General features: G+C 37.2%; 1 long non-coding RNA gene across 1 annotated transcript; it reads left to right on the top strand.

Moving 5' to 3' along the window:
- Positions 1 to 1,914: 1,914 nt before the first annotated feature.
- On the top strand, positions 1,915 to 24,484 carry LOC140509084 (uncharacterized). The gene is made up of 4 exons (XR_011968561.1): positions 1,915 to 2,000; positions 3,399 to 3,552; positions 18,933 to 19,011; positions 23,985 to 24,484. It is a non-coding gene; the product is annotated as an uncharacterized lncRNA (long non-coding RNA).
- The last annotated feature ends 1,358 nt before the right edge of the window (positions 24,485 to 25,842 follow it).

Below are 25,842 nucleotides of genomic sequence, written 5' to 3' on the forward strand. Positions count from 1 at the left end.
AAAGGAAAGGTGGTTCGGCATTGGACTTTGTATACTCCTTGGGTCATTGATTTAGTTGACTCGCCATACTTAAGACTTCATTATCCTTTTGTCTCACACTATCACTTGGTTACAAGGCAGGTTGATGTAGTGGAAAGGGAATTGGGCTTGGGGCTAGAGTCTTCTTAAATTCTGCCTCTGGTGCTTCCTATATGTGTGACCTTGGACAAGTCACTACTCTCTGGACCTCAGTTTCCTCACCTGGAAGGACTAGATGATCTCCCAGTCATTCATCCTCAACTAGACTGAATCAGATCACTTACAAGCTTTCTTTTAGCTCTAAATCTCTGATTCTTTTAATTTCTTAAGGAAAGAGATCCATCTTATTTGTCTGTGTTGTACATCTAGTACCTGATAAAATGCTCTGTGTGTGTGTGTGTGTGATATCAGTTCAGATTTATGATTTCATTAGTTCCAGGAACCCTTGGACACAGGCTGTCACCTCTTTGGTACTAGTCACTCAATAAAACTTGATTGTATAAGACTTATTGAATAAGTGGTCCTAAAAGTTTCCTTTTAAGGAACTCTCAGACTTTACTTTTTTCCCCCTTCTCAGCAAGGTTTTCTTAGTGTCTATTTCTTCACTTAATCTCTTTGGACTTCAGTTATTCAATCTGTAAAATGGGAATAATACCTTACCTGTGTGTCTGAAGGCAGGAAGATGTATCAGATCATCTCTTAAAACCCTTTCCAATTCCAAGCCCTCTGATCCTTTTACACACTTGTTACAAATATATAGGTCTTTGGAATCCAAGTCCATTGCTCTTTCTTACCCGCTGACTTCCCCCTTCCAATTTTCTCTTTCTTTATAAATATCAACAAATATGAACATTTCCACTTATGAGGAACAGAAAAAAGTTTTGTATATGATACTGTGAGTCTCTGTTGCACATAATTTTTTAAAACTACCTATTAAATTAACACAGTATCAACACTGTCTTGCTTGTTAATCCTTTCCTAAATTTCTTTCTGCTCTCCTTTGTGTATTTTTAAATATTTTGCTGACACTTTTTAAAAAATCTCTTTCACTCCTCTGCCCCTTTTCCTGCCCTATAACTCTCCTCCCTGCAAAACATAAATCTTGTTTTGCAATAAATAAGTAGTCAAACAAGACAAATTCACGTATTGGTTGTGTCTGAAAATATATGCTTCATTCTTCAGCAACAGAGAAATCACTTCTTTGCCAATAGTGGGGAAGCATGTCTTCTCATCAGTTTCCTGGAGCTATAATTGGTCGTTGCATTGATCAGAGTTCTTGAGTCTTTGAATGTTTTCTTCCTTTATAAGTTGCAGTTATGTATAAATCAGTGGTTCACAAACTTTTTTTTGGTACTGGTACACCCTTGGCTTTTAGCAAATTCTTCTATACTCCCATTTAATGCAAAAGGAAATAAATTCTAAAGTTTACTATGCAGATACACAAAAGAAATACAATGGAGATTAATTTTTCTTAAAAAAATCAATATGCACAATAATCTCTATCAAATTGTTTACTGTCTTAGGGAGGAGGGAGGGGGCAGAGAGAGAGAAAATTTGGAACTCAAAATTTTATTTTAAAAAGATTGATTAAAATGTTTCCATGTAATTAAAAAATAGAATACTATTTAAAAGAAAAAAGAAGAAATCAATACTTAATATTTTTTAGTATCATAAATTTATCGAAGGTTTGTTAGAACAGTCAAATAAATGAGACCCTTGATTCTGTTTCTTGTCAACCAAAGCTTTTATTCTCAGGATAGGCTTTTTTGTGTGTATGTGGGTGAAATATCCACATATAATAACATTTCTAAGAGTGAACGTTTATATAGTGCTTTAAGATGCACAAAGCACTTTAATTATTTTCTCATTTGACCCTAAAAGCGATCTTTGTTTTAGGTGCTGTCATCATGTCAAAGGTTAAGGAACTCTGTCTGAAAGTGATGATGATTCATTCCAGATCATGAAACTAACAAGTGTCTGAGGTAGAGTGTGAATTCAGTTCCATTTTATCCACTGTGCCATATATGTATCATTTTCCATCTCCAGTTTTTTTCTTTAGATTTGATTGAGAGCAGGACTGAGAATCCTGATTCACAGAGGTAAGTTTTCATAAACGAGATTAAAGTCTTGTGAGCATGTTTAATAAGAATGGAAAATTTTGTAATTTCACTGATCAACATTTTGTTATTTCATTTATTAGAAATTAATTTGCAGTTTCTCATTACTGCATAGACCAATTAGCTCATCTTTCACTAGTATTTTTTTGCTGATTTTTGACACCTCAATATGAAAAGAGTTTTCTATTCAAACCTCATTAACTTTCTTTTGATCAGGAGGAATCGTTCCTTCCTTTGTCCTATGACACTCTTCTATTCTTACCTTTCATTCCATCTCTGCTTCCCTTCTTACTGTTCTCTCTCCAATCTACATTTTTAAAATTTTATTGACACTATTACTTTTGTAATATTTTAAAAGGACCATATAGTTATTTACAAAATATTCCCCATATTTCCTTGATAAGCTTCTCATACCATCTAGGGTATATGTATATACACACACACACACCCCAGGTTAGGAACCTTTGATATAAATTGTTCTCCTTGTTTTGATCACTTTATGTCAAGCCATACAAGTACTCTCATGTTTCTTTGCTTCCTTCCCTTTATCCATTTCTTATGGCCCTATAATATTTTGTTACATTCATATTCCATAATTTGTTCAATTATTGCTCAACTGATGGAAACACTCATTGTTTCCAGTTCTTTACTATAAAAAGTGCATATATATATATATATATATGTATATATACACCCTTCTCTCTGTGTTTCTGTCTATCTCTCTTTTTCTTCCTTTGAATACTCTGGGGTATAGGCATATCACTGAGTTAAAGATTTTGTATAGTTTAGTGAATTTTTGAGGATAATTCCAAATTACTCTCCAGAATGGTTAGATTACTTTATAACTCTACTAATTAAAAAATTGTGAACTTTTCTTCCAAATAATCTTCATTTTCCCTTTTTGTTATCTTTGCCAATCTGATGTGTTTGAAGTAGTACTATAGAATTCTTTTAGCATGCATTTTTGTTATATTAGTATTTGGAACCTTTGTTCATTGGTTATGGATAGCTTACGTTTTTGTCTTTTGAGCACTACTGCATTACTCTTTCCACTGTCCCACACTGTCTTTTCTCATTAGTGAATAAATTAAAAAAAATACTAGGCCAAACAACCCCTTCTTGGAGATGGAGAAGGGGTTTCCTTCATCATTTCAATACTGCATCTATAATAAACTGCCTCCCACCCTCTTCCAAAGTAGCTCTCCTTATGTGTTCTTGATGGGTTATTGAGTACTCTTTGCCTTTTGTGTTTCATCTCTTTAGGGTTATCCTCTGGCAGTCTTAGCTCCTGTATGCTAAGGCATAGGACCACAAAAGCTGTACCTTGACAAGGACAAGTTGGCATCTAGTTTAGTGAAGCTGTAAGCCACCACATCTTGCTAGGAACAACCTCAAAAATCAGAGAGGGTGCCTTCAGGTAAGGCTGTCTTCTTTTACTACCTTTGGTGCTGATTGAAAGTCTGTTGAAGCCCCATACTACCTAATTTACTTTGAGAAAAATCCATATAGCTCCTGTTTAAGCTCTGAGGGCTATCCTGCATCCCCCAAACCCATTTTTGCTTTCCACCCACATTTCCTTATCTCCCTCTCCTGCTCCCCCTGCCCCCCTTAACTCCATAGAAGATGAATAATGTACAGTATGAGGCTATGAAGAACAGATCACTCCTAAGACACTTTTTGACTGATATGCAAATAACTCTGAGGAAAAAAAATTAGCTAAGCAAAAAAGTAATTTCCCTTTATCCTCCTGGCCCCAATTCTTGACTCTGAATGTAGATCAGAAGCAAGATTCTCTGTTGAATGTGTGTTTATGCATGGGTGTGGGTGCATGTGCACATGTGTGCATGCTGTATTTTGGTCTGTGCAAATCTTTGTTTACCTACTTCCACAAGCATATATTAAGTGTCTACTACATTTCAGGTACTATCCTAATCACTGCGAAACAAGGTAAAATGGAATAGTCCTCACCCTCAAGGATCTTATATTCTCCTGGGCTGGTGGCCCAGGCTTCCTGACAACGTTACTGATTGTATCTCTTCCTAGCCTTCTTTATTCCCCGGCCAGCTTTGGAGGTGTCTGTCCTGGTCCCAGTGTGCAGGCCAGCAGGCTGCCTTGTACCATCGTTATCCCTGCCTTCCCTTCTGTGCTCCACTGTGTGTCTCCAGTTGGGCTAAATGACATTCACTTAAACATAACATATAAAAAGACTTTCTGCTCTCAAAATGAACCAGTTCATCTGATTCTCTGTGAAGTCCTTTTAGTTCCAGAAATGGATAGGATCACAGACCTATAGGCTTCAAGATGGGACAGAGCATAGATTTCATCTAGTTCAGACCCTTCATTTTGCAGATGAGGACACTGAGATCTAGAAGGCAAATCATAGTGTCTCCATAGTCACTCAGGTGCTAAGAAACAGGACCATGCTTCAAACTCAGGTTCCCTAACTTCAAATCCAAGGTGCTTTCTGGTTAGACACACATGCTTTCACAAAACAGAAATATTTCAAGTAGTTGGAATCAAGATGTCCTTCCATACATTCCAGACTGGTTTATTAAATGATCACTTATTCCATGAAGTCTGGGGTTGACTTTTCAGCACTCTCTCCCCACTCTCCTATTGGTTCTGCCAGAACTAATTTTAGTGATAGAGAAAAGTTTAGAAAATTGAAAAGATAGATGAACCTTACTGCCTTCAGAGTTCCCTAATTCTTTGAACAATTTTCCTAAATTTGGAGCCTGACCAAGCCTAAAATTTGCTTGGCTCCACATGATTTTCCACTTAATTTTTACGCACACACCCTTTCCTCCCCAGTGTTATTTGAACCAATAGTAAAATCATGTATTGTAAGTAAAATGCCTTTCTATTTGAATCCTCATGTATTATTCATTAAGTGCTGCAATAATGCAATTGAAGTCTTTCTTAAAAAGTGCCAATTACATTTTTAACTAAGGTAAAAGAAAGATGGATAGTCAAAAAGTTTGAAAGCCAAACCTGTGATTAGAGATAGGGTTCAATATGATCAGGGCATTTCTCCTTTCCTAAGTCGGGTGTGTATTCATGATTTGTCAACCTGCACTTAAGAGAAATTCCTTCCTCTGATTTTGAAAGCAAATTGAAGGACTGACTTTACATTGGGAGTGTGAGAGTGCCCAATGAGATTCACTCTGTATGTTGATCACTGAGTATTTGATTTTGGTATTTGGTGATATTTCTCCTATTTTAAGGATTGAAGGAAATATGAAATTTAGTTAGCCATCTTTGGAATGAGAGTTTGAGAATAGTATAAATCACTCCACAGAAAATGATTAAGAAATCAAATTAGAATGTGAATGAGAAAAGATAACTATTTACAATTTGGATTTTTCATTTTTTATGTTTGTAAAACACGGATGCTCGGTAGTGCACTGAGGAATGCCCGGGAGTCTCTAGGTGAATGTGAAAGCTTGTCTGTAGAAATGAATCTTAGCTGGGTCAAGATTTATAAAAATCAGGCAGTTGGCATTGGACTTGGAGTCAGATCTGAATCTTGCTTGGATACTTAACTCTTTGACTTTTGGTCAGTCCTTAATCTCTTTGGCCTCCTTTTTCTCATTTGTGAAATGAAGGGAGTAGGCTCGATGATCTCTTTTATCCCTTCTAACCCCAAATTTATGATGCTGTGATAGAGTAGTATTCCACAAAGCCAAAGAGGGATACCCTTGGGTTTACTGAAGACCATGAGAGGAATGGAAAGCGAGATACGGAGAGTGCATATTGCTGCAAAGTAAAGAATATATCAAGGAGTGGAATTGGAGACAGATCCAACTGTCTCTTGAGATCTGATTGTGAAATTTTCTACACCTTTGAAATCAGTAAATATTACAAATCAAGACTTGATTTATTTTATTGGGTGTCCAGACTTAAGAAAGTGATAGAGGAGATATTAATAATATAGACTAAATTTAAAAGTGTGCCTTAGGTAAATTTATTTACTTTTTGAGGAGCTGATTGTTAAACATTTACCAATACTGTTGATTATGTAGACTCTTTAACCTTGAGTTCCTGGCTGCTTCTTCTGATTTCCTCTTTTCCTTCATGAGTATGCCATCACCATGTAATGTACACCAGTTGTGTCAAACTCAAATGAGAGCAAAACCCTGTGGACTGCGTATTGACCTAGAAAGCTACAAATGAACATTATTTATGTTGTATTACATTTTTATTTATTTGGTTAAACTTTTCCCAATTACATTTTAATCTCGTTAGGACCTCAGTGGGGAGTTTTGCTTAGTGGCCAACATGATTTGACAGCTCTGATGTACATTTCTGGGATATAGCCCAGAATCAAGAGTAGGGGATTATTGGGAAGTATAGTTGTCCCAGATGTAAGCAAAGAGTGAAAGATCAAGAGAAGGGGAGTCTTCATATGAAACAGGAAGGAGCTCCATATGGAGGAACCTGTCATGTGGGCATGCACCAGAGTTAGAAGCCATTTGAAAGTGAATGGCATTGCTATCTTGGATTGACTATAACTGTGAACAGTTGGTACCCTTATTGATCTGCCTCATTGATCCACTCAAAGAATGATCTTCCTGGACAGAAAGAACTTCTTGTTTGTGTGGAAGTGTCTTCCTCCTGGCAATTCTGAATGAATTTATCAGATCTCTTTCCTCTCCCCTCTCATCTCTTCCCCTCCCCTTTTCTCTCCTCCCCAGTTCCATCATTATCATCTTTTGTTATCTTACATTTTGGAGCTTTCTATGCTTTAAAAAGCTTTTTGAAAGCTAGGTGGTATAGTGGGTAGAGTGCCAGGCCTAGTATCAGGAAGACCAGAGTTCAAATTCAGCCTCAGACTCTTACTAGCTGTGTGACCCTGGGCAAGCCACTTAACCTTGTTTGCCTCAGTTTCCTCAAATAAGCTGTAGAAGGAAATGGCAAATCACTTTAGTACATTTGCTTAGAAAACCCTAACTGAACAGCGACTCTTTTAAAACTTTGTTTGTTTGCCATTTGTACATTATGGTGAGTTTTGCCTCCAGATAAAAATAAGCTGACTTTGTGTTCTGATAAGTGGATAACAGAAGAAACATAATGGCTAGCAGAGATTTTTTTCAGGGTGAATGAATGAAAAAGCATTTAAGAAGTACTTACTATTTGCCAAGCATTCTCCAAAGTCCTAGAGATACAAATAGAAAAGCAAGCCAGTCTTTGTTTTTAATGAGCTTACAATCTGTTTGACGAGACAACACTTAAAAGAAAATTCAGCAGCAATGAGGTCTTGAGGTCCTTCAGTTACTTCAGCAGGCCATACGACAGCGGCTAGGGAAGAAAAAAGATTTTTTCTCTAGGCTGGGGATTCTGTCTTACAGAATTTCATAAATATATGGTGTGACCAGTTCCCTGAAATAGCAGGGAGGACAGGACAATAGCTAAACCATGAAATCAGTTACCCTGGACTTAAAAGAGAAAAATGAGAGCCTATGTTAAGGTCTCTGGCAATTCAGAGGGTGGTGCCTACCTTGTGGATCAAGAATTCCAGAGTTCTGAATGGAAACTTTGGCTGACCAAAAGAGGGAGGCTTCTCAGAGAGGAAGGCAACATTAACAGAAGGGTCCTGCACTTGAGGATTAGAGAAAGCCTTGATCAGCGGGTCTGAAGGGCTGGACCAGTTACTTAGACAGTGGGGCTCCAAAGTGAATGTCCTACAAAGAGACTTTCTTTACTCTGCCACTGAGCATGATGAGTATCATGGGCTTATTGAGTGTTTTATATTTCTTGTATTTGTTCTTAAAATCATTTTTGTCTTAAACATTTTTCTATGGAGGAAAAAACAAACCTCTTTTGTACATCTGGAAAAAAAAAAGAGATGAGAATCTTTCCCATTTTGAGGCCACAAGCTAAAGAAACATATGCTCAACGAAGTGGTAGATGTGTAAACATGTCAGACAACTCCCTTAATAAATCTGGTAATTGGGGCTTTTCCTCCACAGTTGTGTCTTTCCTTATCTGATGCCCCATTGTGCTATGGACTTGATGCTGGGCTCTTGAACAAGCTCTGGCATGGTCTACCACAGGGGAAAAGCTAAAAGAATGGCTTTGGTAACTGACTGGATCTGTTTTCCAAAGATCATTCCAACTCGTTGCTTACAGGCACACCACCAGGAGGCTCGCCACTTTCTGGTGAAGAATTTCCTTTTTATCTTTTCTTTTTTTAGCTATGACAACCCATGAAATAAAAAGTGTGGTGAACTCTTGGGAGAACTTAGGGATTACATAGACTTGACAGGTACAAATGGGTGGTAATGTGTATTACTAAAGAGGATTTCTGGATTGATGAGATCACTGATCCGCCAACCACAACCTTCAATGGCTTATTGGGTCAACTCTATAGTCAAATTCAGACTCCTTTCTCTGGCATTCGAGGTTCTCGACAATCTTTTGGTGCCATCCTAATTTTCCAGACATATTGATCTATTCCTTTCTATAAACTGGAGTACTTGCTACCCACTCCCATACATGAGTTTTGCTTTCCTGTCCCTATGTCTTTGCTCAAACTCTTCTCTACATGTGAAATCTCTTCTCTCACCCTTTTCCTCAATTCACTTTCACAGGATCATAGATTTGGAAAGTACTTTCAACATCATCTAATAAAATGCCTTCATTTTAGAACTGAATAAACTAAGTGACTTCTCCATGGTCCCATAGATAGTAAGTTGCAGATTTGAATATGGGTCCTTTAAATAAAAAACCAGCATCCTTCTCAAAGATGTAAGGGAAGACATGATGACAGTGGACTACCCATAGATCCTTTAAACCATTATCTCAGCATCCATCAGAGACCTGAGTCCAGAGTTTGGGGGAAGACATTGGGTTGGCACCCTCTCTATAAATCACAGCTCAAGCAACCTGTGAGTCAATTGGCATTATAATTCAGAAGGGCTTCTAAAACCTACTTTATCCTCAGGGGCATGGAAAGTCCATGACTGGGAAGGTAGGTAGGACAGTGTCAGAAGGACCTACAGAGCAGGGGAGTCCTGGCCATTGGTCCGTGCATCTGGGGATTCTCCTGAGGGTGGGGAGGGGTGGTCAGTGCCCAAGCACACAAACAAAACCAATAGGTGCTCCTTCCATGAGAGAGTATCCCACAGTTTGGAAACTGTTTCTTTACCTCCTCTCTCCCAAAAGAGAGCCAGTTTAGAGGACCTGATTGTCTTTGGACCCAGGACATGTTTACCTTTGTTCTGATTGCAACTGTTGTTTCTAAGCTTTTGTCATATGATAAAACCCAGTCAGATCATACTTAACCATGGGTCAATCTATCAACAAGCATTTTTAAAGAGTTTACTATGTGCCAGACACTCTATTAAGTGATAGAGATACAATGAAAGACCTCCCCAAATGTCCCTGTGTCTGTTTTATTTAATTGTTAGAAACAAAATATGAGAGAGACAGAGAGACACAGAGAGAGAGAGACAGAGAGAGAGAGAGACAGAGACAGAGAGACAGAGACAGAGAGAGAAAGAGAGAGAGAGAGACAGAGAGAGAGGGAGGGAGGAAGGGAAGAAGAGAAAGAGAGGGCAGGAGGGAGGGAGAGAGAGGGAGGAAGAAAGAGAGAGAGAAAGTGTGAGCTATTTTGGGGTCTGATAGCAAATTTGGCACCTTTGGGGATAAAGTGGGAAGATGGATGTTGCATTGCATGCATGACAAAGAATTAGCAACTAAGTTATTCCTAGTAAAATCAGAGCCGACAAGAAGCCCAAAGAGTGAGCACCATCAGGACTTATTTTGGTGCACTGGGTTCAAAAACAGAGTCAACTCTTGGAAGGGTGGAGGGGGTGTGGCTGCCAGACAAACTCTACATTCAAGAAGGGAAAAGAAAATAAATTCTCTTCATATTCTTAGTCCAGTCCTGAGACCCATGGATGACTGATAGCTCATCCTGCTGATATCACTAGTGCTCCTTGGAGGTCCTAGAATTACTCAAAGAAACTAAGGATTCTCGGGTGGAGGAAAGGAAGGAGGGGCACACCCTAGACATTGGAGAAACCTTTGCAAAGATATGGACATGGCAGATGGAATATTGAGTAAAGGGAATAGTAAATAAATTAATTTATTCTAGATTGTAGAATGTGTGAGGCAGAATAATGTGAAATAAGTTTGGAAAGGCAGAGTCAGATTATAATGGGCTTTAAATGCCAGCTTGATGACTTTCAGCTTTATCCTAGAGTCAATTGGGAATTAGTGAAGAAAATTGAGCCCTGGGATTGATAGGGCTAAATGTGTTCTTTAGGAAGATTATTTTTGCAGCTGCATAGATCAGAGGTGGGGTGGGTAGGAACCTGAAGCAGGAAAATCAATTATGAAACTCTTTCTATAGAAGTGATGGGAACCTGAACTAGGGAGCATATTTAAATGGAATATAGGGGACAGAGGATTTCTCTTTCCCTCCAGTTACCAATGGCCCTCCCTCATAAATGATTAATGAAGGATTATTATGTCTATACCACTTTTATACACTTAGTATGAATTATTTTATCCAATCATTTTTTTGTGAATGTGCCCTATCTTCCAGTAGACTAGTCAGTCAATAAAAATTTATTAAATGCCTACTATATGTCAGACACTATGCTAAGAAGTGGGGATAAAAATAAAAGTAAAAAACAGTCCCTGCCCTCAAGGAGCTCACAGTCTAATGATGGAGACAAACATCTGTGTGTAAACAATTGTTATACTATGTATAAATTGGAAATAATCAACAGAGAGAAGGCACTTGAATTAAGAGGAATCAGCAAAGTCTTCTTGTGGAAGATAGAATTTAAGCTGGGACTTGAAGGAAGTCAGGGAAGACAGGAGGGAGAGCATTCTAGACATGGGAAGTCAGAAAATGTCTACATTTGAAAGTTAAAGTGTCTTATTTGAGGGACAACAATGAGACCAGTGTCACTGGTTTGAAGAATATGTGTGTGTGTATGTGTGTGTGTTGGTGTGGTGTGTAAGATGTAAGAAGACTAGGAAGGTGAGGGGAGTGGGGGAGTGGAGTAGTGGGAAGACCTTTAAAGCCAGAGGATTTTACACTTGATCCTAGAAGTGATAGGGAACGTTGAAGTTCATTGAGTCAGGGGTAAGGTACTCCATGATGCCCAAAACTATTTCTTTGTTTTTCATAAGTTGTAAAAATTCATTTCATTAAATATTTCACAATTATATGTATGTATACACACATACATGCACATATATTATACATATATATTTTAAAAATTAACATTCATCAAAAATTTTTTTGAGTTCCAGATTCTCTCCCTCTTTGAGAAAGCAAGCAATGATATTGATTATACATGTGAAGTCATGCAGAACATCTCCATATAGTCATGTTTTAGAAGAAAACACAGACCAAAAACAAACCAGAAAAATAAAGTTTAAAAAAGTAGATTTTGATCTTCATTCAGACTCCATCAGTTCTTTCTCTGAAGGAGGATAGCATTTTTCATTGTAAGTCCTTCTGAATTGTCTTAGATAATTGTATTGCTGAGAACAGCTAAGTCATTCACAGTTAATCATCATACAGTATTGCTGTTACTTTGTACAGTGTTCTGTTCTTCTCAATTCACTTTGCATCACTTCATGTAAGTCTTCTCAAGTTTTTTTTTGAGGACATACTGCTTATCATGTCTTCTAACACAACAATATTCCACCACAATCATATTTTAAGCTGTACTTTTTTATTCTAATATATAATTTATTTATTTTTCCATTCTTAACATTCACTTCCACAAGAATTTGAATTCAAAATTTTCTCCCCATCTCTTTCCACCCCCACCCCAGGACAGCATGCACCCATCCATCCCTTCCTTCAGTCTGTCCTCCCTTCTGTTACCCACCCTTCTTCCATCTCTCTTCCCCTCTATTTTCCTGTAGGGCAAAATAGATTTCTGTACTCCATTGCTTATATAGCTTAATTTCCAGTTGCATGCTAAAACAATTTTTAACATTCATTCTTAAAAGTTTGAGTTCCATATTCTCTCCCTGCCTCCCCACCTTTTCTCATTGAGAAAACAAACAATTCAATATAGGTCATACATGTGTAACAATGCAAAGCGCTTCCATAATGTTTATATAAAAGACTAACCACATTTCCTTCTGTCCTATCCTAACCTTCATTTATTCCATTCTCTCCTCTGACCTGTCCTCCCACAATAGTGTTGCTTCTGATAATCCCTTTCTCCAATTTGCTGTCCCTTCTATTGTCTTCCCTCTTGTATCCCCCTCCCTCTTGCCTTCCTGCAGGGTAAAATAGATTTCCATATCCAATTGAGTGTGTGTTATTCCCTCCTTAAGCCAAATACCATGAGCATAAGGCTCAATTATTTCCTTTCATCTCCCTCCTCTTCCTCCCAACCCCCATTGTAAAAGCTCTTTCTTCCCTCTTGTATGTGGGATGATTTGCTATATGCTACTTCTCCCTGTCTCTTACTCCTAATACATTCCATTCAACAATAAATTTTTTTTAGGTATTCTCCTTTCATGTTCAACTTACCCTGTGCCCTCTGTCTATGTGTGTATATGTGTGTGTGTGTATACACATATATATACACATACATACATACACACATATACACACATATATATACACATATCCACATATATCCATACACACATACACACATGTACATATATACCTATATATATATATATATATAATATACACATACATACAGACCCATACACACCTACTTATATATATTCCTTCTAACTGCCCTAATACTAAAAAAAGTCTCATGAGTTATAAGCAACATCTTTCCATGTAGGAATGCAAACAGTTCAACTTTCATGAGTTCCTTAAGGTATCTCTTTCCTGTTCACCTTTCCATGTTTCTCTTGATTCTTGTATTTGAAAGTAAAATTTTCTATTCAGCTCTGGTCTTTTCAACAAGAATGCTTGGAAGTCTTCTGTTTCATTGAAATTCCATTTTTTTCTCCTGAAATATTATATTCAGTTTTTGTGGGTAGGTGATTCTTGGTTTTAATCCTGTCTCCTTTGACCTCTGGAGTATCATATTCCAAGCCCTTCGATCCCTTAGTGTAGAAGCTTCTAAATCCTTTGTTATTCTGATTGTATTTCCACAGAACTTGAACTGTTTCTTTTTGACTCCTTGTAATATTTTCTCCTTGACCTAGAAACTCTGGAATTTGGCTACAATATTCCTAGGAGTTTTCCTTTTGGGAGCTCTTTTAGGAGGTGACCTGTGAATTCTTTCCATTTTCTATTTTGCTCTCTGGTTCTAGAATATCGGAAGTTTTCCTTGATAATTTCTTGGAAGATGATGTCTGTACCCTTCTTTTTGATCCTGGTTTTCAGGTAGCCCCATAATTTTTAAATTATCTCTCTTGGATATATTTTCCAGGTCAGTGGTTTTTCCATTGAGATATTTCATGTTGTCTTTTATATTTTCATTCTTTTGGTTTTGTTTTTATAATTTCTTGGTTTCTCATAAAGTCATTAGCTTCCATCTGCTCCATTCTTATTTTTAAAGAACTATTTTCTTCAGTGAGCTTTTGAACCTTCTCTTCCATTTGGCTAATTTTGGTTTTTAAAGCATTCTTCTCCTCATTGGCTTTTTGGATCTCTTTTTTCATTTGAGTTAGTCTATTTTTAGAGGTGTTATTTTCATCAGCATTTTTTTGGGTCTCCTTTAGCAAGCTGTTGACACACTTTTCATGATTTTCTTTCATTGCTCTCATTTCTCTTCCCGATTTTTCCTCCATCTCTATCCTTTTGAGCTCTTCTATGGGTTGAGACCATTGCATATTTTTTTTTTTGGAGGTTTTGGATGCCTTGACTTTTATGTCTTCCTCCGATGGTATGTTTTGTTCTTTCTCATTCGAATGGATGGAAGAAGATAACTTTTCACCAAGAAAGTAACTTTCTATAGTCTTATTTTTTCCCCTTTTTAGGGTACTTTCCCCAGCCAGTTACTTGACTTTTGAGTCCTTTGTCAAGTGGAGGGTATACTCTAGGGACTTGTAAGTTCTTAGTTCCTCCAAAGTAGCACAATCAAGGGAGAGGAGCTCACTCCTCTCCTGGCCTGTGCTCTGGTCTGGCGGCAATAAGCACTCTTTTTTGCCCTGGAGCTGTGTGTAAGTTTTCCTCTCCAGAGCCTCCACTAGCTCCACCATGCCAGTGCTCCTCCTCATCCCAGGACTACCACTCAGGACTGAGACCCAGATCTGCTGTGTGATTCCCCCAGATTCTTTAGGTCCAGGGCTCCAAAAGTGGACAATGCTGTGGTAGTGGCTGCTGCTGCCTTGGGGCCATGGCTAGGGCCAGACCATATTACCTTTTCACCCAGGTGAAAGAGCTTTCTCACTGACTTTTGAAGCTATCTTTGGCATTTGTGGGTTGAGAAATCTGGGAATCACAGTTGCTACCTGTGATTCTGGGCCCTTAAACCTGCTCCAGTCCTGTCAATACAGCACGGCGCGGGCTAGGCTGCTCTCTACTCTGAGCCTGGTGTGATAGACCTTTCCTGTTGGCTTTCAAGGCTCTCTTGGACTAGAAATCTCTTTCACTCTGTTGTTTTGTGTCTTCTACTGCTCTAGAATTTGTTTAGAGTCATTTTTATAGGTATTTTATGGGCTATGGGGTGAGAGCTACAACAGGTCCATCTTTCTACTCTGCCATCTGGGCTCCACACCCCCCCCCCTTAAGCTCTACTTGTTAAGCCATTCTCAGTTGATAGACATTGCCTCAGTTTCCAATTCTTTAAGGCTATGTCTTTCTAAAAAAAAAAAATTATTTCATTTAGGGACGACTAGAACAGTGCTCATAGCAAGAGTTTATAGATGTTTGCTTAATTGAATTAAATGTCTTCCTACTAACTATAATGATGTCACAGTGAAAAGAGCCCTGGATTAGGTGTCAGAATAACTCTGTATTCTTCTCTGTTTCTATTTCTAACCAACATGACCTTAAATTTCTAAATCTCTTTGAGTCACAGTCTCTCTCTTTATAAAGTAGCAGGGTTAGACTTGATGATTTTTAGAATCCTTTCCAGATTTAATCTTCTGTGCTCCTAGACAGCCACTCACTCAATCCCTAAGGGAGTTGAGGGTATCCATAATGGCAATGAAATCCATAGAAATCTGTATTCTCCCCATTTGGTGATGGTGAGGTATTTTGCAATTGCTATGAATCTATGTATATCCAGTCCTTTATAGTATATATCACTGCAGTGTTCTTAGCATTTCTCAGTTATTTTTTCCATATAAAGCAAACTGGAGCAGATAAAAAGGTAGTGATGGAGCTTCAAGGAGAAAAGTTGACAAACACTTTTCCTGCAATGATGACTTTCATTATCAGGGATTATCGACATGCAGCATGGCCACATTCACATAGGACAGCCTTTGAGAAGCTCAAGCATTCAAAAAAAAACTATTTAATATTGTCCTAGCCCATAACACCAAAGAGGCAACATTGCCAGCAATCAGGCTGAATCTAGAGACTGATGAAGCTTACTTCACAGCTCAATTGTCTTGTCCTCTGGTATATTGTTCAAGGTAACAAATCAATTCTAGCCTAAGACAATCAGTGCCTTTTTTTCTCTGCATGGATTGCTGTTTCCTCTGACACTTTATCAAAGCCCCCAGATAGAGGAATGTCCTTATTGCTGTGTAAATGAAGACCACACCACAAATCATGCTTTATGAATTCACTCTGGAAGCACTAAGGTTCAAAGGTAAAACTGCCAGAATAGCCCACATTGATTAATTGATGCAAGTAAGGGCAGGCTAATCTTTGTCTAGCTTAAAAGACTTCAGTTGTAAGCAGCAGGGTGGTTCAAACGATTCCTAGGTAAAGAGATAAATAATTGGAGCCCCAATGGAAAGAAAGAGAGCACTCACATCAAAACGTCACTCAGGAAAAGGCTAATGGAAGCTAAAGCACTAAAAATGGAAGGACTGAAAAGTGGGTCTTATTTAGATTTTTCTTTATCTTTATCCAGGAGAAGTTGTCAGGTACAAAGGGGATGAGCCAAGGTTTTTCCTTTAAGTCAAGGAAGGATAAAAGGTAGAGAAGAGCCTCCCCTACCCTTTCTCTCTAATGGAGAGAGCTTAGATTTCCCAGCTATCTATCCCACATTTTCCTGCTCCGCTGATAAGAATTAATGTGACCACTTCAGTGTGGATAGAACATTTCTCCTAAATAGCTATGGGTGGGCTGAATATCCTATAGGGTGTTGCTTCCACTTCTTCTTTGGACCATTTTCTTTTTCTTGAGGTGGCAATGGGATTTCCCAATTAAGACAATATGCAGGCAGGGCAGTGACCCATAACATTGCTTCAAGATGGGGCTCTGGGGAAAGTGAATCCCCTATCCATATCTGAAGGTACTTTGAGCATCAGGAGTGTGTTTCCAAGAGATAAACCCAAAAGAGAAAAACAAACACTGAGCAGTCCATCCAGAGAGGAAAAGTGCATAGCACCGATACAAAATGAAGAAGGATTAAGGACTTGCTATGCTGTAATGTGGTGGAAGATGATGCAGGGGTCATAGAAAACAACAGAGTGTAAAACATCAGTATAACACTATTGAAAAAGAAGTAAGCATATCATAAAGATTCAGAAATGGAAATGCAACCAGGAGGCTATAATCCTATTATGGACATTGTTGAAACATATACTATAAGCCTCTTAAGTCTAGGGACTATTTCATTTTTGCCATTGTATCTTTAGCCTGACATTTGGTATGTATGTAATAAATGCTTGTTGAATTGAATTGACTTGAATCATAAAGTTTTTCCTAGTTAATTGTGTCCAGGTTTAAACTAGTGTATATGGGATTTAAGTTAGATTCAAGGATGATTTCTTTCATTATGGGAGCTGAATTTGTGAAATGTTTCTCACTGCTGCCTGGAAGTGAAAGGCTAGCCTTCTCAACTTTTCAGTACTCTTTCTCATAGACTCATAGGAATCTATTATTGTATTGGCTTTTCAAAAATATAGATGCAAATAATAAAAGCAATACATCCATTGTCACTAATTCTTAAATTATTTGGATTAAAGTTACCTTGGCTGTCTGTACATGTAGGATCCAAACAATGCAATCTCAATGTATCTCAATCCCCTGGCATATATCCAGTTTATGTCCAAATACGACTGACTTAGGTGCAACAATAATCACTTAGCATCAACGTATACGTAAAATATTAGAGAGAGAACCTTGATACCATAATCACTGAACCTGAGATAGGCTTGTAAGCTTATTATTTTGCATGTTTGTATTACTGACTTCAATATATGTTAACTAGATGGTAATTGTATGCCTTTCATTTGGATAGTCTCTCTATAAGAATGATTTAACCTACCTATGTCTAATGGGTCACACACAGCTATTGATCATGTGGATCCGAGTTCAATTTGTGGGACTGCTAGTTAGATTGGAAATTGTAATCATGGAGAAAGATAAATTACAAGGTCTCTGAAGATCAACCTTGTCTTCAGATTAGTTGCCCTCTTTAGATACAGAGCACTAAATAGAGAAGGTCAGAGAAAATCTATGGAGGTGTTATTATTATATGGGTTTGCTGACAAATGTATTCAGTGCCTTCCTTCCCCCCAAACTCGATAAGTACAAGAATATTCATAAAAATTATGTAGTACAGATCTCACTAAATATTATTTTGACTGACAACATTTTATTAAAGAATAATGAATGAACATACATGAGTTATTAGTGAATTATTTTTGTAGAATTGAAAAATAAATTAAAAAATATTAATCAGTAAATATTAATGTTGATAGTAATAAACAAAATTAAATATTGCATATAATTGGTCCTTAAGACCCAGAGCTTTGGTTTCATTTGTAGGATTCCTCAAAAGATGACAGACTTGAGCCAAGGAAATTTCTGGTGATCTCAGTGTTGTACATGATGGGATAGGTGCATAATCTTCCTATTTTTATTTTTAAACTATTTCTTTCTGGGTGGTACTTAGTGAGATTGACTTTAGAAAAGTACAGGAACACAAAATGAAGAATTAATTATTCTAACCAGGGGGAAAAAAGATGTAAAAGAAGGAGAATCGGCAGTATCGGATTTTAAAGTACATTATAAGGTGAGAGCATTGTTGAAGTGTAAAATGGAGAAATTTGATTATTTTAAATTAAAAATTTCTTGCATAAATAAAACCAATGCAGCTAAGGGTAAAGGGAATGCAGAAAAACACTTTCATGGACAATCTTTCAGATAGTATGTGTTTGTGTTAGAATATTGCTGTGATGTTGGAAATGATGAGTTGAATAATATAGATAAATATGGAAAGACTTGGACTGATGAATGAAGATGCTGTCTACCTCCAGAGAAAGAGATGACTGGTCTTACATATATGTGTATTTAGGGCAAGGGTGGGAGGGGAAGAAGGGGGAAAAAATAAAAGGTGCACAGCAGAGAACAAAAGAAAACTTACAAGGAAGCAAAGAAAAGTGGATAGTTTTGAAAATAATGAGTAGTATTTATTACATAGGTTTTCTTGAAATGGAAATTTATTGTTTTATGTTGAATCATCTCTTATATTCTGTTGCATACATGAAAATGCTTTAAAATTTTTTCTAGTTTTGTATTTAAGTTTAAAATGAATAAAAAATTTACAAAATAATTAATTGTTCTGAAGTTACATTGCTTCAACAGTCCAGAAATGTTTTGAAAGAGAGAAGGCATAGAACCAGTAATTTGGTGTTTGTAATATGCCCCAAATATTTTCACTAAAGATATCGTGCTAGATCAGTCCAGTGATTTTCCCCTCTGCCTGATTTATGATTTAGGCTGCCATGCTTGTTACGTGATTGGCCCTTGGTTAGGACTGAATGAGACGTGCGAATAATTTTCATCTGAGAAATGCTGGTAAGTGGAGTTAACATCTGTCTAAGAATAGTGGACCAGAAGTTGTAGAACATGAATTCAAATCTCAGTTTTGCCATTTATTACTTTCAGTGAATCACAACCTCTATGACCCTCAAAAATCCTGACACTATTTACCCCACAGAATTATTGTAAATATAAAATGAGCCTCCCCTTTTGAATTCCCTTTCCTTTTTGGGTTTTTATGACACTACTCTCTCTTGATTTGCTTCCTACTATCTAAAGTTCCTTTTTAGTCCCCTTTGTGGGGTCATTATTCATGTTGCAACATCTAACTATGCATATTTCCTTAGTTTCTGTCTTAAACCTTCCTCTTTCCTTTCTCTGTATTCTTTCAACTTGGTAGTCTAATCAGCTCCCAGTTTAACAATCCTTTCTATGCAGGTGACTTTTTGTATTTATCTAGCCTCACTCTTTTCCCCAAGCTATAGTTCCATGACACCAATTACCTACTGAACACTTTCACACTGGAAGTCCTGGAAATATCTTAAAATTAGCATATCTAACATTGAACTCTTGTCTCCTATCCCTTTCCAAACCTTCCCCTCTTCCTGGCATTCTGCTTTCTTTTCTTTTCTTTTTTTTCTTTTTTTTTAATTTTTAAAATTTTATTTGTTTTCAGTGTTCTACAATCACTTCCATATATCTTGGATTTTTTTCCCTCCCACCCCCTTCTTCCCCACTCCCTTCCCACTTCCTCCCTGAGACGGCATACAATTTTATATAGGTTCTACACATACATTCCTATTAAGTATATTTTCACCTTAGTCATGTTGCATAGAAGAATTAAAATGAATGAGAGAAATCATAAAAGAAAACAGAACACAATACAAAAAAAAAAAAAAGATCTGCTTCATTCTGCAATCGAATTCCATAGTTCTTTTTCTGAATGTGGAAGGCATTTTGCCTTAAGAGACCGTTAAGTCCACGCATTTCAATGAAATACTAAGTCAATCAGAAAAAGTCCTTGCACATTGTGGTTGTTGCTGCGTACAGCGTTCTCCTGGTTCTGCTCCTTTCACTCAGCATCAGTTCATATAAGTCTTTCCAGGCCTCTCTGAAGTCTTCCTGTTCATCATTTCTTATAGCACAGTAGTATTCCATTACATTCATATACCATAATTTATTCAGCCATTCCCCAACTGATGAACATCTCCTTGATGTCCAGTTTTTGGTCACCACAAAGAGAGCTGCTATAAATATTTTGGTACATGTAGGACCCTTTCCCATTTTTATGATCTCTTGGGGATATAGTCCTAGAAGTGATATTGCTGGGTCAAAGGGTATGCACATTTTTGCAGCCCTTTGGGCATGGTTCCAAATTGCTCTCCAAAATGGTTGGATCAACTCACAGTTCCACCAACAATGAATTAGTGTTCCAACTCTCCCATGTCTTCTCCAACATTTATCATCTTCCTGTTTTGTCATTTTAGCCAATCTGATAGGTGTGATGTGGTATCTTAGAGTTGTTTTGATTTGCATCTCTCTAATCAATAGTGATTTAGAGCATTTTTTCATATCATAACAGATAACTTTAATTTCTTCTTCTGAAAACTGCCTGTTTATATCCATTGACCATTTACCAATTGGGGAATGACTTGTATTCTTGTGCATTTGACTCAGTTCTCTATATATTTTCAAAATGAGGCCTTTATCACAGACACTAGTTGCAAAAATTCTTTCTCAGTTTTCTGCTTCCCCCCTAATCTTGGTTGCATTGGGTTTGTTTGTGCAAAAACTTTTCAATTTAATGTAATCAAAATTATCCATTTTGCATTTCATAATGTTTTCTAACTCTTACTTAGACAAAAATTCTTCCACTCTCCTTAAATCTGATAAATACCCTATTCCTTGCTCCACCAATTTGTTTATAGTATCAATCTTTATACCTAGATCATGTATCCATTTGGACTTTATTCTTGTGTATGCTGTCAGGCATTGGTCTATGCCTAGTTTCTGCCACACTGTTATCCAATTTTCCCAGCAATTTTTGTCAAACAGTGAGTCCTTATCCCAGAGGCTGGGGTCCTTATCAAACAGTAGATTGCTATATTCATTGACTACTGTGGCCTGAGTAACTAATCTATTCCACTGGTCTACCCCTCTGTTTCTTAGTCAGTACCAAGGGGTTTTGATACTTACTGCTTTATAATACAATTTTAGATCTGATAGAGCTAGGCCACCTTCCCTAGCATTTCTTTTTATTATTTCCTTTGATATTCTGGACCTTTTGTTCTTCCAGATGAATTTTGATATTATTTTTTCTAGCTGTAAAAAATAATTATCTGATAGTTTGATTGGTATGGCACTGAATAAGTAAGTTAATTTAGGAGGAATTGTCATTTTTATTATATTAGCTTGGCCTACTCACAAGCAACTGATGTTTTTCCATTTACTTAGATCTGACTTTATTTGTATAAAAAGTGTTTTGTAATTGTGTTCATGTAGTCCCTGGGTTTGTTTTGACAGGTAGGATCCCAAATATTTTATAGTGTCTACCCTAGCTTTAAATAGGATTAAATAGGATTTCTCTTTCTATCTCTTGCTGTTGGGTGGCATTCCTCTTTCATTTCATATAGGTATTTCATTCCAGAAAAACAACCTCAGGTTTGTGGCTAGAGTATAGCCTCCTCTTCCCTGTTTTCATGTTTTTGCCAATTCTCCAGAATGACTACTAGTTCAACACAGATAATATTTATTCAAAGAGTATAGCAAATGAAGTGACAAGGAAAAACATTACCATATACACATGAGGTATACTCTCCCAAAAGTATACTCTTTTTACCCACAAATAGTGGATACCCAGATAACTCATATGACTACTGAACAAACGTGGAAGATACACATGTAGGTCATGCGTGGTTATAGCACATATATAACTAGGATATTTTATATCTACATTGTGGCAGACGCCAATATTTTCTGGTGATGCTGTCTTGTTGTTCTGTACTGGGCACATATTTCCATTCTGACAGTGTCTTTTCTGGAAGTCTTTGTCAGGGGTGGGTCTTGTGGTTGCCAAGCTACTGTCTTCTCTATGTGGCTGAGCTTTTGCTCTTTAGGGACATTTACTGGCTTTCTTCTCCCATCTCCATCTATTGAAATGTGATCACTAGAAATTATCTTCCTGAATAGGGAAAGACTGATGCTCTTTTAGTGCATAGCTAAATCTATGATTTTTCTATACCAACAAAAGGCAGAAGAAAGACCCTAGACTAAGGTTGTTGTTTTTAAACTGCTTTGTGTGTTGCTGCCTCAAAGTCCTTGGCCCTAGATAGCTATTTGACTTGGGGATAGGAATTCACTCTCAATACCAATCAAAGCATCCTGCTTGTAAACCTCAGTCCTCCGAACTCCATAGATGCTGCATGGTCAATGGCTAACAAATCAAATCTCATTCCCATGGTTCTGTCTGATTATCCAGTAAATAAAGTTAAAGCAAAACCAAAAAAGGCTAAATGGAGCAAATTAGTAAACTTCTTGAGGGCAAGGTTCTTGTTTATCATTGTATGTCTTCCTGCAGAGAAATTCTATGAGAAACTTGGCAAAATCCTCTAAACTGTCAATATCATTTTACTATTAGATGATTTCAGTGAGAAAATGGATCCAGGGGAAGAAGGCAAAACTATGTTGGAAATAATGATGTAGGTTTGAGAAATAAAAGAGGAAGTAAATGAAAATGTCAGATTTTTTGGTTATACTGATCCATTTTTGCTGATTTTTTTCTTTTCGTCTCTCACTTTTTCTTTTTTCTCTTTCTCCCTTTTTAAAAGCATCTATTGTTAAAAAGGATAGCACTTTTAGAGGCAAAAGAACATAAAGGAAAATGTAGGAGAGGTAAAAGCAAAAGATATCAATTAAATTTTTAACAAATAAAATTACATTAGTTTGAGGGTAAATTTTATGCTTGAAGAGTTTTGTAGTTCTTGGATTTCAGTAATGAGAAAGTCATACCAGAATTACCTGTGTACAGTCAGACCATCAGTTATAGAAAAGGCCAAAATTAACATCAAATTGGAAGAAAGAATGAAGATGGCAGGTAGATAATATCATGGACAAAATGCTGGACCTGGGGTTTGAAAAACCTAAGTTCAAATCCTGTCTCCAACATTATTTGCTCTTTTATCCTGGGAAAATTACCTAACCTCTCTCAGTCTCAGTTTCCTCATGTATAAAATGAAAACAATAATACCAGCTAATACAGAAACTCAACCTTAACGCATCATATATACATATGTGATTTTGTTGTTCAGTCATGCCTGTCTCTGTGACCTACTTTGAGTTTTCTTGGCACAAATACTGGAGTGGTTTGCCATTTCTTTTTCCAATTCATATTACAAATGAGGAAACTGAGGTAAATAGGGCTAAGTGACTTTCCCAGGAACATACAGACTAAGTATTTGAGAACAGATTTGAACTCCCCCAAAATGAGTTTTCCTGAGTTCAGGTCAGGCACTCTATCCACTCTGCCACCTGGTTGCCCATATATACATGTTAACTACATTATGGCTGAGTACAATCATACAGTCATAATAGTTTCAATTTAATCTATTCAAAGAATCTATCTATGCTGAAAAATTGAAAATAAACATACAAAATTATTGCCATTGATTATCCCTATAGGTAAAGTAAAGCCATTGATCCAATGAAGAAACAAAAAGAGCCTTAAATTTGCCTTAGCCAGTGCTTGATCTCTTTGCCAAGTGGAAAAACATGGCAACCAAAGGAAACACTGGTTTAGAATGCAGATTTATTTCTTAAAAGACTATGGGGGACAATAGTAGTTTACTAGCAATATGGATTCATAAAACATTGAAAAGCAATATAAATAAAAATAAGTTTTAGAAGACTAGATGTAAATTCATTTAAGATATATCATCCCAATGAAATTGTCAGAAGGAAAAAAAAGGAATAGATTTGTCAATATTTCTATAATGGTCTGTTTTCTTCATTAGGGCAAATAGAAACACAACATTTGGACACTTAACATCTCAGTTCCTGATGTACTCCATGCAAAAGTAGAAGTAGGCAAAGGTTAGAAGAGGCTGGATCAAATCAAACAATGAACAGAGAAGAAATGCTTCCTGGAGGTCACATAAAACTGAAAGTACTGAGGAATCACTTTACAAGGTAAGAATGAAAAACACTTGGATGATATTGCTGTTAAAAAACGGGTGTCAGGAAAATATCAATAACTCCTTTATGAAAATGATCTACACGTGTGTCAAAGGTACCCTTGATGAAAATAAGAGAAGATGATAGGCAGGCTTATGATAGAAAACATCCTTATTATTATTGCTTGCCTAGAGGCAACCAGGTAGCACAGTGTATCACACAGTAACTGTGTGAGCCTAATATTGGTAAAATGCTTAGCACAGTGTCTGTCACATACTAGGCATTTAATTATGCTTATTTCCTCCCTCCTCCCTCTCTTTCTTCCTTCCTTGTGCAAAAATATAAGACTTAATGGTGTGTATTGTTTTTTTGATTTAAAAAAATGACATTTAACTCAGTGGAGAAAAATTCAGTCTTAAAGGCTCTCCTCCAATGAAGAGACCATAAAAATTATTTAATAAATGTTATCTGGTAACCAATATCAAGGAAGGCATAAAACAGAATGGTAATTTCTCACAGATGTTCACCATTGCCTTGAAGAATATTCAGACTAATCCATATAGAATGGAGGTTTCCCATAAATACTGAGGTTCTTTGGATGCTTCTGTGTGCAGATGGCATCATGAGAAGAAAGGAGGTTGAAGGAGTTTATATCTGATGGCTTAGTAGTCCAAAAAACATTTTCATAGTAAGATTGTTCTAGGTACCCTAGACTCCATATTAATTGCCTTCCTCCCTTATTCATACCAATATCTCCTTGATTAATCCTCCAATTTTACCTCTTGGTAGTAGGAAACTACCCTTACTCCCTCTCTCCATAAATGAATGATGAGTCCATCAGGAAAAAAATAATAAAGGATTTAATAAGATAGTAGGTGGATAACTTTATTTTAGAAGAGACAGATTTGTAGGATGGCAAGGCAATTCCATTTCCAAGCATGGTCTATTTAAACATTGCCATTACCATGAGTTTAATTTCCCATTGCATAGTCAAATCTTCCTTCACTGGGTAATGGAGAGAAGAGATTTAGGATCTTTGATTCCATTTCATATGCTCAGGCAAACTGCATTAATTTCATAAGGGTAAAGGAGAACATAGACTGGTTATCCTCATTCACTTGACTGAAAAGCTCTTGTCCCTACTCAGAGTTTTGTACAATTCAAGGTCAGCCATATATGTGTGTGTGTATATACAGCCAGAGGAGTTACCCTGGGGAAGCATATTCAGCGGCCTTAGCCTTAGTAACTTCCTATTCTCTCTTACTCACTTTGAATCTCAGCAGCAGGGGAACATTGTACAGGCTTCCATGCTCTGGCTTAGGGAAAGAAATGATTCTATTGATGTGTTTATACACTGCTTCCTCCCCTGGCTCTGTGGGCCATGGAGAATTGGATTAAATAATTGGCACTCAACTCATCACATTCTTTGTCTTTCAGGAAGGCTTGGAGAAATAATTCCTTTAGTGAATGGGTGAGGGAAATAAAAGAAGTGGATACCTACTATGATTGAATTCCTAGTTCTGCATCATCATTATCATCACCACCACCATCACCACCACCACCACCACCACCACCACCACCACCACCACCACCACCACCACCACCTCCACCACCATCACCACCACCACCACCACCACCTCCACCACCACCACCATCACCACCACCACCACCACCACCACCTCCATCACCACCACCACC

Source organism: Notamacropus eugenii, chromosome 5 (genome assembly GCF_028372415.1).
Source record: "Notamacropus eugenii isolate mMacEug1 chromosome 5, mMacEug1.pri_v2, whole genome shotgun sequence".
NCBI classification, from domain to species: Eukaryota; Metazoa; Chordata; class Mammalia; order Diprotodontia; family Macropodidae; genus Notamacropus; species Notamacropus eugenii.